The sequence below is a fragment of the Vanessa cardui genome, chromosome 2, assembly GCF_905220365.1.
Source record: "Vanessa cardui chromosome 2, ilVanCard2.1, whole genome shotgun sequence".
NCBI classification, from domain to species: domain Eukaryota; kingdom Metazoa; phylum Arthropoda; class Insecta; order Lepidoptera; family Nymphalidae; genus Vanessa; species Vanessa cardui.
The window spans coordinates 8772993-8784072 of NC_061124.1; positions in this window are offsets into that span (position 1 = coordinate 8772993).

Sequence of the window (11080 nt, forward strand, 5' to 3'; positions counted from 1 at the left end):
TAAAGGTTTAACGAAAATAGCGTTTAAAATGTTTACAGTTGATTATTCTTCGTTACGTAATTTCTTTTATCATACCTATATCAAGTGATATCAGCTATCATAAAGTTGTAAACATTTTTAGTAGAATACATTACGATAACTTATATCTGCTTCGAATGAAAATATCATGGAAAAAAGAAAAATGATAGATTACATTACCTATGAATCTATAAAAAAAATTATACATTTATAAATAAAACGTTTTTTATTAATACTAAGGAGATTAATAACCAAATGGAACCACCCGATGGTAAATGACCATCTGTGGCCTGCGACATAGGCTCTGTAGAAATATACATTTTTATACCAAGAGTGATTGGCAACGTATGGAGTGCTATGTCAACTGTTCTAAGCAATTAAGTAATATGTACCTACTTTTAATTATATGTGACTTATTTTTTATGTTCTAGGTAGGCAGACGCGCAAAAGGGCCATCCTTTTGTTAATGGCCAATCCAGAGGTAATATTTAAGTAAGAAATATTACTTAAATATTAACCTTAATTCGGAACACAAAAATACAAAGTAGGTACTTACTGCTGATTAGCGGTAGAATATCTGATGGTAGTGGTAGTGGTAGCTTCAATTAATTGTAAAATGACGATTCAAAAGTGCTTGTAAAAACGTACTTGCATGAAGTTTATTTTGTTTTTAATTTTTTGATTGATAAGTTGTACCTACCCGGATGGTCCAGCACCTTCCCTTAGTCCTCTAGCACTTGGGGTTTTCATCCCAGCGATCGGTGGAGTGTATGCGTATACACAAGTGACTTAAAGATTATTTCAAGCTTGCCCATTAGGTACGACGAAGATTATTAAAAAATATCTAATATAGTAATAACATTGGCAATGAAGACCGAAGTTTTTTTAGATGGCAGTAATAGGTAAAACAGCGTGCATTAGCGGGGTGATACGCGTACCCCAAACAATATTTCATTAAAATAAATAACGATATTATTTATTTCGTTGTTTTCGAGTGATGCTAGCTACAAATTACTTTGGACAAAGACACTGCGGGACACCGCTCTTATTACGTACAGCTCACCAGATGGCCCTGCATCGAATTCAAACAAAAATGATTGTAATTCGTCTAAATTACAAGGGCTCATACTATATTATTTAATAAATCAAATTTTGTTTTTGCTTAAATATTCTTTTTAATTTAATAGTTAAAACATTTGAAAAATAAAGTCTGCCTTAATAGAAAATCGTGCTAATATTTATTGAAGAAAACGTAAAAAAAAAATATATCATATATCTTGACAGTACAATTATGTAACGTTTTATAATATAGTACATATTATGTATGTTCAATAATATATACAAATTTTCCACGATGATTTATATTAAATGCAATTCTGTCTGTTTAGATATAACCAACTTATAAATGTTTCTATAAAAAAAAACTACTTTATGTTTCGGTATAGGTATAATATTTATAAAATATGTAATACTTTTGTAGATAGACGCGTCTGGATTAAGGCTCGGATTAAACAATACCTCTGTATAACGTATTGTTTATAACATAAACAAACATATTAGTGAATATGATTATTCAAAAGAGCGAATTTCGAATTTAAATATTGACGATCAAAAAAGGTTTTATTGTAAATTTTTTTTTAATAAAATAAATTTGATTTAATGTGAAAGAGTAGTGAAATTACATTCATTTTAAATCCCGTAATCAATGCCGAATTGACTAAGAAATTCGGTTTTTGTATATTTCTTGCATTGCTGTATCTATGGCTTAAGATAAACGTGTTCGTCTGCTTTCTTAAAAAAGAAATTATCTTTCTTTAAAAAAAATAATAATAAAGATATTCGTGACCATTTGACCAAACTATTATAAACAATATTGTGAAAGTTATAGAATTGAACGTAGATTGAGCTTATTGTTTATTCGAAATTTATTAAACGTAAAACGAAACGTAATATTTTCCTCTTCGTTTTATTTTTATATTTTTTATTCGATATTTAAAAAATAAGACGAACATTTATAATAAAACATCATTCGTGACTGAAATGACCGCAATACTTTAAACCGACTTTTTATATTTTACGATCGAATCACTGTTTGCGATAACTATAAATTGAATTTAACAATAAACTCTAAAAATAGCTCCTAAGACTAGACTTGCGTTCAGACTGAGTGTACCATAGATGTGTGAGTTTATAGAAGTACCACTTGCAAATTTTTACTGTATTCGAGTAACTTCTTATAAGAACATTTAAATTGTCGAAGATTAAATGCTCAAAAGCGTAAGAGCATGGAAAATAGAGTAAAGAGAATCATTCTAGAGATTCTGACGAGTCAAATCAAATCAAATCAAAATAAACTTTATTCAAGTAGGCTTTTACAAGCACTTTTGAATCGTCATTTTACAACCAAGTGAAGCTACCACCGGTCCGGAAAGTAGATTCTACCGAGAAGAACCGGCAAGAAACAAAGTAATTACTCTTTCTTTTAACAACGAGTAACCAACTTTACTGTAATATAATTAGTTTACACATCTAGATATAATTGAGTAATAATAAAAGTAGTGATTACTGTTTTAAAATTATACAACTTATCCACAAACCTTACCTACTTACAGAAAATTAGTTTAAATTACCCAATATTTTGTGGCCTCACGGCTATTAATAAATTATTCTTTGAAAACAGATTTTGTCGGAAGAAATGCATTAACTAAGAATCTCGGGTGATGGTGAGAGATCAGCTTTTCATCAGATTCATGATATACAAGTCCAATTTTTACAATATACTTACTTAGCTATATCTAAACAATATTTTGTCCAAAAAGTCTTTTTTCGTTTATTCCAAGTAATGTGTCATAAAATGTTTGTATATAAAAATGGAACTATTTTATTAATCTCTCAAATTAATAATTATTTATTTTCAACACATTCTAACTTAATTTACTTTACATAGTCACTGGCGAGCATATCATTGTGTTCGTTGAAGTCTATTGAAGGAATAACAAGCGAAAAAATAAAGCTCGCGAGAAGTATGATCATCAGGTGACACTGAATTAATGCAATATATACTCATTAATGGTACCTATATTTTTATAGTAATTATTTACTTGACTAGGCTTTGGGCAAGCCCATCGGTCACAACCTATCATCATATATTATACTGACAAGCAAAAATATTTAGTATTCTTCAGCTTGAAGAGTGAGTTAGCCAGTGTAACACATCTAAGTTCTGTTTACGTACACTTGTACGGGGTCAGGATTATTGTGCGGGTTGGTTAAAATTTGCTGCAGCATCAGTATCTAAGGGACTTGGTGACAAGAATCATGTGGCTTATGTATCCGGTCGCCTACCTATAATATATAAAAGAAGTATTCAAATAAGATAATTATACAATTCAAATAAGAATTGGAAATTCAAACCCAAATAAATGTAATTTTAAAGTTACTTTATATTATTATTAAGGACTTATATCGTAAAGTACAATCAATATGACTTTATAAATAATCCACTTTTACCTGTTATGTTTTGTTACGTAATCATTTTATATGACGCGATGTTAGCTACGAATGGAGCCTCTTACGCCTACCTCACCTCTTGCCCTTTGTAACTGTAATTCGTGTAATTAATTCGATGGTAAGCCTGACCACGGGCCCATGACTCATGGAATTGATGCCCCCTATGAGTTCGCCGACGGTATCCCATCTGATCGACTTTTTGCTGCCACCTTTCAACTGAAATTAGATTCCGATTCGTAACGTTGTCATTCGTTTCTGTCTCTTCGCCTCGACAAAAACAATCTCAAAGAGAAAAAAAAAATACATTATATTTGTCAACAAACGTTTTTAATTCCGAACCTGTTTTTAGAAGTTTCACATTTATTTATTGTAATTTATATTTTTGTATAAATACACTAAATTAGAGAAGATTTTTAATGTGCTGTTTGAATACATTGGAAGTACATTTTTATACTGTTTTCTTCTGAACTATAATTTTTGCGAATTAAACTTATTTTTTGACAAAATAATATAAACAATTTTACAGGTTTTTGTTCGGGCCTTAAAAACAATTATATAGGTACTAAAAAGGTTGTAATTAAAAAAAAAATAAAGCACTAATAGAATCAAATAAACGAATGCGCTGTTTGAAGCGTATTAATTACTTAGGCATATGTGGTAAACCATACTAACCCCCGCGGAGATCGCAGGAAAGCGTACCCAAGAAGCCTCATACAAGCGTACATGATAAGCGATAATAATTTAATATGCCATTTGCTCAGAACCAAATTGAGCAATTTATACACATCTTTCGGCGCCCGCGCATCATCCGCCGGTGCGTGTGCGATTTAATGAAATCTTGTTATTCAGTTACCGAGTTCAGCGAGTAATTAATAACTTTTTAACGTTATTTATTAACGTTATTTTTACTACCGTGCTGATTTTTTTTTTATATTAAGAAAAGTCTAAATTGATTTTATAATGAGTTTTTATTTATTCCTTTACACTACTTAATGTTCCGTTATTTACCGAGGTTCTTTATTTAAATTAAATTTTTCTAATATTGTGCATGTATTATCATAATTACGGGTCGATTTATTGTTTAATGTTATCGTTTAAATCTCTCATTGAGTGTAATTCAATATGAACTATATAGGGTTTCGTAATCCTTATATGCCTGTACGATTAATTGATGCCGACGCTCACTCATCTCACAGCTTTTTAATAAGAAATGTAAGTCATTATGCTGGTCTATTATTGGGATATTTTAATCAACGCGATCGATAGAAGAGTGTACGCATAAAAGAAGGTAATTAATAATAAGAGATTGACAGAGCAGGTCGGTGTTGCCACATGCCGCGGCAAAAACCGAATGGAAATGGAGCGATTCGAAACGGACTCGGATATAAAACGATGACGATTGCACCGTCTCAGCCCTTTTTGCTTCGAATTCAACCCGAAACTTCGATGATTTGCAGTAATCAGATACAACACATCAACCCATATATATGTACATTTGCTTATTGCTTTAATCTATATCAATTACGATAAATATGCATACGAAACTTCTATTACTAAAAATATATGCCTTAATTTTCCTTATTTAATTTAAGCACTTATAACAACATTGTTTAATGAAATATAATATTTATACGGAAGTGTGTTTAAATAAGTAATATATAGTGTATGCAGAGTGTAGTGGTGAATCTATCGTTGAATACAAAGACAAGTAATTCAAGTAACGGCTTGAGCGGCCAATCGCGCCGCCGCGGCCGCCCACAAAAACACATCAAAGTGCCCGCACCGTCGCGGTAACGACGCGACGAATTGGTTCTCTTTGAGAAATCTTACAATCGATTGAAAAACGAATCATGGATCGGGACTCACGAGAAAGCAGAGCACAACAAATCGCTGTTTAGGTAAGTACTTTGGAATAGTGAGGGAGATTAAGCGGTACTTGAATTTTTTACCGATCGACTATTCATATTATTATATAATATTTGTATACATTTTGCGTGGTTACTCAATGATATTACAACATATCATAAAAACCATAGCAATATAGTGATCATAATCTTAAAATCAACGACTCCGACAATTAAGATGTAAGGCGTTAAAAAGGCGTGTTTGTTTAAAAAAGTTGTTTGTTTGAAACGATTTTGATGTGACTAACGTTTGTTCGAAATTTGAATTTTTGTTTTGGATTTTCTTTTTATTTAATTATAAATTTTCATCCAAACGTATTTAACGATGGGATAGTCAGTAATACCCATTAATAGTAAAGTAGGTCGTACGATATTTTTAATTAATTTAAGAGATAGGCAAAATCTGTACGTGTGTGTTAGTTGTTATTTTTTGCCTTATTTTAAATCCGAATATGTTATTGTCTACAAAATAATTCAATCCAACACTTACATTCACCGCTGTTTTTTATTAATTATATTAGCAGTAAATGAGACTGTATTGTGTGACCGATATGGCCTCATTTCAATACACATTAGTTAAAAAAGTCTTTACTAAGGAGCCAACAAACGCTGTACACTTTACTTTATTCAAATCCACCGACTCATGTGTGGGGTCATAACAATGGCTCAGAAATTAGGTAGATTTTCCTTTTAAGAAAATAGTTATATTATAGAGACATTTTGCTTTACAAATACACTTTTGAAATTTCACACTCCTTACACGAAACACAAAAGAAACTTTTTGCTGTATAGATATTGTTGGATAGAGAACCTCGGTACTTTCCTTAACGGCGTGCGATAAATATACAGAAAATTACAACACCATTTACTTATAGTTATTGAATTATGTAGTTTTTGAAACAATCAAGATCCGCTTACCAACTAAAACCAATTCTACTAAATATAAGTCTTATTTATAATTACTTTTCTTTTTTATTATAAGTATGTATTTTTTTCTCCAGCAGGTTTGTTAGGTCCTTTCGTTAAATCTGTACTTAACTACGATTAAATTAAGCAAAACTAATAAAAATAGCTCTACTAATGTTTGTATCAGTTTATTCAGTATTAATAAAATATACAAGTTTGTATAAAATTAATATTAAAATAACCAAATTGTGGATTTAGAATAACAATTTATAATCTAAAATCTGTCACATAAGGTAGAGAATCCACTTTTATTTTATAACACAAAAAGTTAATATTATATTTCCATAAATAAAAACATCGGCTTCCAAACTAACTTGATTATTTGAACTAACATGATTGTATTTATAAAAAAAGTTACCGAAATAAGGTGATTTTTTTTTTCGATCGTATAACACTCTCTGAACTCTCTGTTTCAGGTGCAACAGTAGTTTTACTGTATTCGTTCCGCCTTTACAAATTGTGTACAAACACCACGTTATACTTCTGTAAAGATATTTCACCCACGCGCATGTATATTCATATAAAAGAACAAGAATTTTCTCCTTAAATGTTTTAGAATATATATTCTAAAATTAAATGTTGTTTTTATAAATACGTGCTCATAAAAAATGGTACATATTATAAATTAAATTTTATTTTAAATTAATATATTGATATGTGTAAAAAGCGTTATACGAATATTGATAAGCAAATAAATTATTCGAAACTTGATTAAATTATGTTTTATAAGACATTTACGGTGCGTTCCTTCCTTTTTATATAAGTATGATTTTTAAATCAGACTACCCACTGATGTATAAATATTCAAAGAACCAGAAACTTCGCGTAGGCAGTTTATAAAATTAAAACAACGAAATCGATCTATTCGACTTGTTTATTTTATAATAACTTATAGCTCGACATAGCACGCAAATACGAATCTAGTTTTAACATAATATTGCTAGTCTAGTCCAGCTATTGTTTTGTATTAAGTTGTTTTACGAATTTTATTAACTTAACGAATGAATAAATGTATTGTTTAAAAAGTTAGAAGTTAATTATTTTCACGTAAAATAATCATCTATTTATAAATGCATCACAGATGTAAATTTTCTTTTCTTTTCCTCCCACTCAATCTCTGGTAAATAGTAGAAATTTCTTGGGTAAGATATTATGTTCTTAAATGTTTTAAATGTCGTAGTGTCTCATCATTACTGATAAGATATAGCATGGCTGTGATTAGATCTTGCCTTACGTTCAAGCAAAGATGACCTTCCGTACGAGATTGGTAGGCAAAGCTACATACCTACATTGCGTTGCTATATACAAATACATATTTATTATAGAACTTATATTATGCCAGTGTAAATACTGGCACAAGGGACATAAAATCTTAGTTCCCAAGGTTGGTGGCACATTGACGATGTAAGAAATAGTGAATATTTCTTAAAGCTTTTAAAGCTTCATTGTCTGTGGGTGATGTTGACCACTTACCATCAGGTGAACTATATGGTCGTCCGCCAACCTATACCATAAAAAAAATCATTAGAAACATCATATAAATTTATTAATCATTAGAATCTTAATTAAGACATTAAGTCATAGTATTATATATGTGTAATACGATAAGCTATTAATAAAATTACTTTAAAATATTGGATAAATTTATACTTAAGCAGTTACTTTTCAACAACCAAAACATATCCACTAATTACTTCCAACTGTGATTTAATCTATTTTAAACATGCTAGGTTAAATAATTTTCTATAAAAACTGTCTAAAATTAAGCCTTTTAAAATGTTTTTAAATTTTCATTTTAAATCGTTTCCTTAATAGAATTCTACAGTTATTTTTAACTTCATATGTGCTTAATTAATTTTTATCTCACGTCAAAAAAAAAGACATTGATAAATATAACTCAATACAAAATTATATTAACGATCAAAAGCGTAGACTATAGTATTTGCTGATCCTCAGCATGATATAGGCTTGTGAATTAAGTTTTACTTTATCGATATAGCGTTAATAATTTAAATATTGAACAGTAATGAACTTTTTGGTAAAAAACTTTTTGGATATTCTCGTTAGAACACGTCAAATCAAAAATAAAAAAGAAATATTTTAATCTATTACGATATTTTATCTATCAAGTGGTTTTTTCAAAATATTTAATTATTTACTTGAATCTACAATTCTAAACTATTGTTATATAGCTTGTGTGCTTGTACGCGCATTCTGAAGAAACTACTGAACTATTTTAAATAATTTATTTTATGACAGCTATCCTGAGACTGAGTATGGTAATATGTCATGTAACTTCACGCTACGAAGAAAAGCGGGAACTTGTCAAAGATTGCTACAAACTGTTAGTACTAATTTGTGTATGCAACAGGAATTGATAATACTAATTTACCGTCGGTGAAACTGTGCGGAACAGCTATTATTGATTAATTTCATATACTTCGCAACAGGCTTTGACCATTTCTGCCTTCGGCTATATCCTAGCTTACCTATTACCAATATATTTAGATTAACGTATTTATTGCATTAATTTGTATAAAACTTATTATATTATATATTTATTATTCGAATCAAATTTCAATGAAGGGTTTGTTTAGGTTTTTATTGTTGTTTTCTATTGCACGGTTATTCAGTGGTAGAAAGGTTTTTTTTAATGTGAATCCAATTTAAAAACAGCTATACTCAGTACACACTAATGAGTGCGTTTTTCGTACCTATCTAATTTGGTTAAGATTTGTTTGAGAGAATGTCAAAGCTTCGAATTCGTCGAAAAATTGATCAAGAGTTAGTTATTTACTAATTCTTGATCAATAAGTACATACACACACTAGTATAATATAAAGAATCTTGAGTTTTAATCATAGCTTTCACACACAATTAGACAACAAGCTTGGTCCGTTTGCTGTAGTGTGTCAATCTAGCTAACTACCCATATATAATGTAAGCATATAAACCATCCACCAGGTGTTATAAAATAATGTATATATAATTATAAAAAAGTGTACTTGGTAGTAAAGATGACACAATATTATTTATGTTACGAAAGTAACGATATTATTTTGACTATCAACAATATTTCGTTATCTCGCACAGCGATCACAGAATACAAGCAAAGTAATCAGACGTAGTTAATCAGAGGATCTTTGCGAGTCACAGCACTTTGAGCAATCGTTAGGGGATCTTATCGAGATTCACTCAATCAGCCCTATTGATTTCCCGTGTTCGAGGAACCTAATGAAAGGTCCTGCGATTACACATTTAGCGCAATTATTCTTATTATGTAACAGCTTATTATTTATTTTATCTGTGAACATATCACAATACTTGATTTTTGTTCAATTTTCGTGCTGTCATGCTGCTGTTTTACGTGCGTCATTGAACAAAGAATAATTGTTTGTTATATTTGTTTATGTATATAGTTTATTTGTTATAAATTTACTTGATTTTTTAAAGTCCATATTTTGGAATAGAGAATATTATTACCCAATAATTCTATTATCCAATTTTTTTATGATATATGTTAGCGGACGAGCATTGAGCCACCTGGTGATGGAGATAAGTGATAAGAGATAAGTGGTCACCACAGCTCATAGACAATGGCATTGTAAGGACCATTCCTTTCATCACCAATACACCACCGTCCTTGGGAACTAAGGTGTTAGGTATGTCCCTTGTAGCTCTGGTAGAGCTACTAGTAATTTTTTTAAAAGCTATACCTTATTAAATAATAATCAATATAGTTGAATCTGATGCGTTATTATACAAGATATGAATGCAAAGTATATATTATATATATACACCATGGCCATATGACCATTGGCCTCATTTTAACCTCTAAAATAATATGGTAATTTCTTACCATCATGCACTTTAACACTTAGACGAAATTGCAATGTCTATAGTACCTACCTAATTATCTATCCAATAACTATAATCGCGTTTACGAGACAAGTTATATAAATTAAGTTGTCAAACTTTAATTGTTAAGCTGATTATATAATATGGTCATAAAAATATTATCTTCGCGTAATGTCAATATTAATAAATAAAAACTTGAGTCATAATTTAAATATCGATAAAACTCTCAAAACCAAATGGCGTTCTTTATCAATTTAAAAGTTATACCTATACCAATATTATAAATGCGAAAAAAAATCTTTGTCTGTCTGTCTATTGCGCTGTCACGGGTACATCGTTGAATCTAATTTGATGAAATTTGGTATGAAGCAACTTTAAGCTTTACATCAGACAAATTAGGCAGATTACTCAGTCATTCATCATTTACAACAATAAACAATACCTACTAGAAAATAATTTCATGAAATAGTATGGTCCTATTAGGGCGTTTGTAATTTATGTCAACATTTTGGAGGTATTCTAGTGATTATAAATGATGAACAATTTGACTGACTCTTTATATAATACAATAACTAACGTATATATCGTATGTGGTCACAATATTCATTAAAAAGTACTTACATAACAAATTTCATATTCATATATTCATGATATAAATTATTTACATTTTATTAAGCTTATTCCATTATTTACGCTATGTGCGCGAAAATACTTGAGATTTATTTTATAACCCGAACGGTTCATTTATAGTTTATATGATGTGTCTGGCAATTGTTTTTTTTTTTTGGAGAAAAAAAGTTGAAACGAAATTTAATTTGGTGTTT